Genomic DNA, 8,649 nt, shown 5'->3' with positions numbered 1-8,649 from the left:
GTAGGTAGGTAGGCGGACGGACGGATAGATTAGAGTCCAAAATATTTCTGAATTAGCATTAAAAATGCTGCTGTGTTGTGCCAAACACAACTCATATAGTGGATAAAAGTTTTTGGAGTGAAATAGAAACTGGTCATCATGCCATTCAGCCTCACATGTGACCCCATAGTGCTCCCACTGTGTGTTTATAATGAATCCAGGCCATGACTAATGTATCGAGATGACAGTGATTGATCACGCCCCCACCGAGCTGTAACTGGACTGAGAATCATTTTGCAATGAAATGAGTCAAATGGCATTTAAGATTATAGCTGGAATAGGAGATATGGGCCAATCATAAAGGAGACAGGGCCATGACATCGAACCTAGATGGGCTCAAACTGGAAAATTGGAAATTGAAGCGTAGAGATCGACTCCTGGCTCTGAGGAGGAAGTGAATCTGGCAGAAAGTTCACAGACTTCCCGGATTTATTCTGCCCCCAAAGCCATTTGCTAGTGGCAACACCCGACATTTAAACATTGGAGAAGCTTTTTTATTCAATTGCATCCAATGAAATCCCTGTATATAGTTTCCAAAGTCACTGACCTTCACCAGTTTGGCTGGTTACATTGATTGTTATAATTTACTGTATTTTTAGACACAATTTAACATACCCCAACCTCTGAATATGATTGAAATAGCTTTTGGGAATTTGGCCAAAATAAAGACTGCAGTGTGAAAAACTGCCAAGGTGATTCAAAGATTCAAGATTCAAAGGTTTTATTGCCATATTATTATTATTTGATCTGACAAATAAAGTAATATCGTATCGTATCGTATATGCACAAAGATACAGTGTAGAAATGGCCGTGAAAATCTTCTGACCTGAGCTCCTCCAACAATCCAACATCAAAATAAAAAAAAAATAGAAAAAAAAAATAAAAAGCATAATATTAGATCTGGGGCTCTTATTTTGAAATATAACCCAGAGCAATAAAATAAGTCGAACAAACACACACTAATATTTCACAGATTTTTTTTCAAACTTAATTTTTTATTGAGTTAAGTTTGTACATAATGGAGAGACAAAACAGAAAAATCACATTGTACTTATGGCTTTACATCAAACTGAAATTCAACAGTCATGGTTACAATTGGTACACAGATATATTAATTAGTCTCCTGAAAAGCATATGCATATGCCCTAGCCTTTTTCCACAGTGTCATAAACGATCAATTTCTTCCATTTACTCTCAAAAATATTGACTCTCATTCTAAGTTGGTAAGTAATTTGTTCCATTATATATACCTCTCTTATAATACCCATCCACTGGTCTTTTGTGGGGGGCTCAGCCTTACACCAATTTCTGGTTATTGCTTTCTTCCTTGTTATTAACAGTATCTTAGTTATATATCTATCAGTAATTAGGAGACTTTTTTTGAGACACAACTCGAGGCCTACATTTGTCAAATCTTTCATTACCTATTGGGAAACAATTATATTATTTTCTCAATTAGCGCACGCCTATAGACATTTTTTAAATGCAAGATTGTGTGCATATATGTTTTCAAAATTATCCATGTATATGAGTGAAAACAGGACCTTAGGTGTCCATAGTTACCACAGTGTAAATAGAAAAGATTTGTTCTGTTATTTTTATTTTTTCATTATTTGATGTTAGTTAAATCAGTTCATGAAGTAAATGCTGGCATAAAAACATGCATATCCTGTAAAACTGTAGAGTAAGTAGTCAATTCATAGATTACTACCTGCTGTTCTCTCTAATCTTTCTCCAATACACTGCCTCCCTAAATCAAATCATCCATCAGTGACCCCTCGGCCCGTTTGAATTTCTTAACAGCTGCTTTCTGTTTGTTGTCTGTTTTGATCAGAACTCAGATCTTTGACTTAAGTCAAACTAACAATACTATATTGTAAATATACTCTGTAGCATTAAGAGTCCTCCTTTCAGAATCAGAATACCTTTAATCGTCCCACAGAGGGCAAATGTATACTGTAACAGCAAAAGTGAAGAAAATAAAACACTATTTGAAAGGGCATGCCCATAATGTTTACACTTACCAAAAAAAAGTATTACATTTACAAGTGACCTCATAAGTTTGCAATTTACATATGGCACAGCAGTGGTGTCGTAGTCTATGTTTGTTTTTACATCATTGCACATAGTCTCTATTGTTGTGTGTGTGTGGGGGTCTACCAGGGGCCACGGTGGTTTTAAAATCTTACGTGTGTGTGTGTGTGTGTGTGTGTGTGTGGTGTGTGTGTGTGTGTGTGTGTGTGTGTGTGTGTGTGTGTTATAACAACTAACTCCAATGAATGAGTCCTAACATCCTCTGCTCTCTCTCCATGTGAAGCACCACGCTCAGCTACTGCCACCGCAGGAGGTAAAATACTGATACTGTGATGCTACTGTGATACTACTACTGTGATCCTGCTACTAAATACCGCTTGCTGATGCTTTTTGGGAACATTCTTGGTTGTAAAAAAGCTTTTTACATTCTGCGTGGTTGTCTTTGTGCTTCTTAAAATATTGAATGGTGGTGGTGAAACAATAACTCAAATGTTCTATTCTTATAATAGCAGTAATACCACAGTGTATAAATGATCTGTAGTAGTTAAGTAAAAATCCAGCATTCAAAATCTTAGTGAACTAAAGGAATGAGTATACTTAAAGTACAACAAGTTCAATTCTGAGCCACTTTTCTGGTTTGTTCAACATTTCTTTTGATTGATTATAAATATTGTTTAACCAAGTTTTAATTTATTATTTGACTGACACCAGCTCAATCTGCTTTTCTGTTTCATTTAAAAATGAACTGAATATTAAAGGTTTTGGAGTTCATTTGTTTATCACTTTAACGTTTCAGCTGATAAAGTCAGAGCTCATTTTAATAACTATAAGTACTGCTTCCTCTATAATAATATATCGCTTGATTAAAATTATAGTGAGGAAGACATTCAAAATAATAAGAAATGTACTTTTGTGTGTTTGTGTGATCATCAGGTGGTGGAGACCAGCAATACGGCTCCCTCCTACGCTGTGAGGCCTCCTCCTCCTCCTCTGTAAGCACACAAAATAAGCTTTTTTTAAAGAAAGTACTTGTTGAAAGGTACTTTTTAACCGATTTCAATCAGAAACTTCCAACGTAAGTGTGCAGGCTCATTATAACCCATAATTGCTAACCCATTAATTTTTAGAAATACGTCAGTTAACACCCCGCTCATGTCTGAAGCTTCTATGTGTGTCTAAGGAAACAGCGGTTGCCAACAAGAGCCTAAATTTGACCTCTAAACGTCAGCCCACCGAACATTACCCGCCTTTATCTTAGCGGTGGTGATCTGATGTAGTTCCCTTATGGTCTCACGTTAACTTTTACTTCTGGCAATTGCATTTATGCTTAAAAAGTCCTAAATGTTGTGTTAATATGTGGAGAATATCCTGCTGAACCAAACATGCAAGTATCATAAACGTTTGTTGCCAAAATATTTTATTATCTGCAATCGAAAAATCGAAATCCAATGGAAATGTCCCATCACTTTGTTGTCGAGGCACCTCTTGCAAAACAAATGTCAGGGTTGGCCCACAAAAAGACATCATCACTGCACCACCTTTAAGCACCAATCTTTGGTATAACATGTTGTTGAAACATTGTGGTTCTTGTCGCAGTTATTATTGTTCTCTTTTGATTTTTTCAATTTGCTCTCCCAGAAAACCCAAACCTTCTGCTGCATCTCAGCCTCTGGTGCCTCAAAGACCCGCCCCAGCTCCACCTGTGTAACCAATCAAGGGGCCCTGCCAACCACACCTAGATGAACCCCCTCTTGTACTCAAAGCTGGTCACTGAGCAGCCAGGGAAATAATCTGGAGCCAAGTTTGAGGACAGCCGGCTCCAGACAACAAACTGAACCTGAAACTGGAACATACCAGAATGGAACTGATGCAGCCACTGTTCTCAACGGACTGTCCTTCCTTATTTCTTTCTCTCCCTTTCCTTATTTCTTGAAGTCTGGAGACAAAACTCAGCCAATCAGGTGACACATTGTCTGTCACCAAACCAGCCAATCATATCCCAAGAACAGCTACCTGTGATATCAACAAATCAATTACTAGAAATTCTTATTATTACCCAATATAAACTGTATTAATCCCCATCCATATTGTGTATTCCTGCTGTAGAGTGCTGTAGAAATGAGTCCTACATTTGTGAAATGAGTTTTTGAACTTCCGCTTCTCTCGTCTAGGTTTTTTGAAATGGTTTTGGTTAGCTGCCTGAGATAAGGTCTTTGGTTAACACAAGTCAGAACATACCCCTCCATTCACACCAAGCACTGTGCTGCTTTTAAGTTAGTGGTGGTGTTCTGAAGTCATGCAATCATTGTGTGCTTAGTTTATAGCCTTTTTTACTTCTTTTAATTGCATTACCATAACAAAAAATGTTTTAAGATCAAATATGCTATAGAACTTAATTTCTGCAAAACATCATAATCATAGTGAAGTTGAAAAAACCCAATTACCATTTTGTCAAAAGTAAGCAGCAAACTTGGATTGGCCTACAATAATAGTTCCTTCTATAAAACAAGATCTGCATACAGTGCCCCTCAGACTTGCTTCCAATTTGTCCTAATGGCCACTCAATAATGCAGCCAGCTGTCTGTAAAACTGTGGACAGGACACCTCGAATGGATGTTTTTTATATAAAAAATTTGTGTAAAACTTATAAAAAATACATTGTATTGTAATTACTAGCAGTCAATGGCTCCTCTGCCAGCAGCACGGGGCCTACGCTAGCAGGCTTAGAGGTTAGGAGCAAGTGCTAAGTAGCAACAATGTTTCCCCAATTTCATGTTACTTGCTAGCAATATAAAAGATTTATGGTATATTTAGCAAGCCCGTTTAATAACTAATGTTAAGTAGCTACCAGTACTAGCAAGCTCTCACACTCTGGAGCTAATGCTACCGGTAGCTTCCCTGGATTTAGTCCTTATTATCGAACATATTGCCAGATTTACCATCCAAAGGAATATTTAAACAATGGGTCCTTGATTTCAGACAGGAGCATGTTCTCTTTTTAAAGCGACAATTTTGCAGCTGTCTAGCTCGTAGCTAGCTTATTAACATTATCCCCATAATTATATATTTACTTTCTGCCATTTCAACAAGTGCACAAATGCTGTGTGAAACGTAACCACTATAAAGCAACCTCAGTGGGGGAGGAAACCGCTCATATTTTTATGTTTTTTATTTGTTTAATTGTTTCTTTTAATTGAACAATTGATTCCACTTACTGAGACATGCTTCACTCTGATTGGCTGGTTTAAAGATGCAGAGCTCACTGGAATTTGAGCTTACTCTCCTTTCTTTCTGTTTTCTGTCTTTGAATGGAAGCACTGATTCTTGCACTGCATTGAGTCTGATTGCACTTCCTGCTCAAACACTGTCATAGGAATTTTACGCCCCCCTGCTGCTCTGTGTGGATGCACTTGGTCTCCACCACCTTGCCTGGCACTCTGTCTCTCCAGAATTGTAAAAATCCCATTATGCAACATCTTCTGGGGGCAGAGCTCGTCCGGGTTTGACTTCCTCTGATGTGGATCTGGGTCTGTGTAGTACTTGGATATCTGTGACTTTCTGCAGGTAATGTACGCTCGCTCACCAAGTTTAGTTGAATCATAAAGCAAATCTCCTCATGAAGACCTCAACACTGTTGAATCTGATATCTGTGATGTTCTTTATCTACACTATAGAGGATTTGTTTACTTGAATAGATTCAAAGCGAAACTGACCCATGCATCTAGTCTTCCAGCAGCACACACAACATCTAGGTGTGTTATAGAGGCATTCATTGTGAATTAGCTCAACAACGTAAACACACATTATGCTATTAGATGCCAACAGCGATAAAACATACTTGTGTCTCATGGAGGCGCTGTATTAGTATAAAATTATAGGTTTACTCAATAGTCTTAGAACACACTTTGACTTTCTATACTCACTTCAACAATAAACCATAGTAAGGACTCATGGTAAGATATAGTTCATGCAATAAGTCATTGTTGGTGTTAAGTAAAGGCAAGTACAAAAAGAATGCATGCTTCCTCATAATGTGTCTTTGTTAGTAGTAAAGCATTTCCATTTCAAAGAATAGATGCTGCATTAAGATGACCCTTTATTAATCCCCAGGGGGAATTCACTTTTCCACTCTGTTATTGTATACACACACATTTGAAATACACACATGCATAGCACCTATAGAGATTAGGTCTGAATACAGATGCACAAAGACTGTACTGTTTGATCTAATCAGGACTTGAACCGGCATTCCTTCAGCTCCTAAACCAAGTCCATACACACTGAGATACTGCCGCCCAGAAATTGGTGTTGTCGGCAGGATTCAAACTTGCAAAGGGACACCCCAATGGATTTCTAGTGCATCGCTTTCACCACTCGTCCACAGCAACACTATTAGTGACACCAAAATGCATACAATCAAAAGGAAACGTGTCTGCGGTTGGAAAGGAAACGTGTCTGCGGTTGGAATGCAATCTAACAATAATGTCTGGTATTAATTCATAAAGGCATGAGCATCACAGATGAAAGATTACAGTGTTGAGGTGTGTAAAGGTGGAACCGATCTCACAGCTCACCACTGAAACACCTGTGATAAAGTCCTGAAAGAGTCCTGAAAGAGTCCAGATGTCCTGTCCCCGCCGTCTTTAACACCAACGTCACCTGAATGTGAGAAACAGAACGGAACACAGTCTGACTCCTGACTGCAGACTGAACATTTAAAAACATTCAGGACCTTTGAGTTTGTCTGGTTGTGTGAACGCTGCGCGGCCTGCATCACAGCCACTCAACGCCGGAGGGTTCATTCCTTTCATTCAAACCAGGGATTGATACACCAACAGGTTACCAAATGTCTGACTGGCTAACACTTTTAGCCAGCAAATGAACCTAGATGCACTGTGTGAGGAGAACATCACGTTAATATCCGCTTTAGTATACTTTAGTTTGCTGTCGTGTGTTTTTTTGCACAGAAATTGTTGTGAACAAGAGTAAAAGTATAGGGCTAATACTGTGCCATTTCAAAGTGTTCATGCCAAACAATAAATAAATATATATGATCTAGGGCTGCCACTAAAGATCATTTTAATTATCGTTTGATCTGAAGATAATTTTTATTGATAAATCGATTCATTGTTTGGTGTGTTATATACCCGAAATACTGAAAAATATTCATTACAGTTTCTTTAAGTCCAAGAACTCTTTTAATGTCTTTTTGTGAGTCCAAACCCCACACATTTTCAGTTTTATATGTAATAAAACCAAGAAAAGCCATACATTGATTATCAAAAAGTTTGGCACTTGTTTTTCTAGTTGTCTAATTGAGGCATCAGTTTTTCTGCCAGAAAAGAATTCCTTAGGAATGAGAAAAGTCTTATTGTTACATTACATGTTACATGTTAGACACTTTTATCCAAAGCGACTTACATACTCAGTACTCTGGACAATCCCCACAGGAGCAATTTGGGGTGAAGTGTCTCAGGGACACAACGACATGCTGACTGCAGTGGGACTCGAACCTGCTACCCCCTAATTCGAAGTCCAGCACACTATCCACTGAGCCACAACCTCCCTTATGGACAAACTGTTCGGTCTGGAGTTATTTAGAGACATTAGAGCAGCTGAGGTTAAAGCTCACAAGAGCATCAAGTTACCGTCAGCAAACTGCTGACTGCTCATTGGTCACTCTAAAGGTGAAACGGTTCTACATGTTTGTTAAAATCAACATATTTGGTGTTCAGACTCAAACCGAAAGTGAATGTATTTCCTTAGTATTGTGAGTAAAGCCTCATTCTCTTACTGCTTTGTGCCAAAGATCCCCATTGTTGTAAAAAACAACTATTAAGTCATCAGTTTTGCTCACTATTACATTAATGTATATCTGGTGTATAAATCCACCACGAAAAGTAGTCCAGACCAAATGTATTATTTCAACCCTTGATGTGTAATTACAATATTTAATTAAATTACTATGAATTAGTTTGTAGCCTTTATTTAACCAGGTGAAATCCCATTGAGATCAACGATCTCTTTTTCAAGGGAGACCGGCAGCACGTTGGTTACACATGAAAACAACAGAAAACCTCATACAACATAATTACAGGGGTACAAATTACAACCTATTCACAATGACAGGTACCAAGAGTATCAAATAACATTTCATCTATCCGAGTTTTAAAATGATGCAGGGGAACCAAAATGCTCAGTTCAAAAAATAAATGCATAGTGTTCCAAGCTAGAGGAGCAGCGAAGATAAAAGCTATAGTACCTAAAACAGTCCTAGCACTTGGCACATGTAATAAAAACACATCATGTGGTCTCAGGCAATAGCTACCTGCAACTCTCCGTGTGATCAGAGAGCAGATATAAGATGGTAGTTTACCCAACATGGCTTTATAGATGAACATGTACCAATGACTGAGCTTCCCTACAGTAAGTGATGGCAGACTTGCCTTGGCATACAGGGTACAGTGATGAGTAAGTGCTTTACAGTTAGTAACAAATCTCAGCGCACTGTGATAGGCGGCATCTAACTTGATCAGGCAATGGGCAGGTGCATTCATATAGATCAGGGGCCGTATT

The 8,649-nt window shown here is 38.2% G+C and overlaps 1 long non-coding RNA gene across 1 annotated transcript; it reads left to right on the top strand.

The window, feature by feature from the left end:
* The first annotated feature begins 1,119 nt into the window (after positions 1–1,119).
* On the top strand, positions 1,120–7,343 carry LOC104947617 (uncharacterized). The gene is made up of 3 exons (XR_798581.1): positions 1,120–2,386; positions 3,007–3,065; positions 3,712–7,343. It is a non-coding gene; the product is annotated as an uncharacterized lncRNA (long non-coding RNA).
* Positions 7,344–8,649: the final 1,306 nt, after the last annotated feature.

The sequence above is a fragment of the Notothenia coriiceps genome, unplaced genomic scaffold (genome assembly GCF_000735185.1).
Source record: "Notothenia coriiceps isolate Sejong01 unplaced genomic scaffold, NC01 NC01_scaffold00012858, whole genome shotgun sequence".
NCBI lineage: Eukaryota > Metazoa > Chordata > Actinopteri > Perciformes > Nototheniidae > Notothenia > Notothenia coriiceps.
The sequence above is the reverse complement of the archived record's forward strand: the minus strand, read 5'-3'. Positions and strand labels throughout refer to the sequence as shown.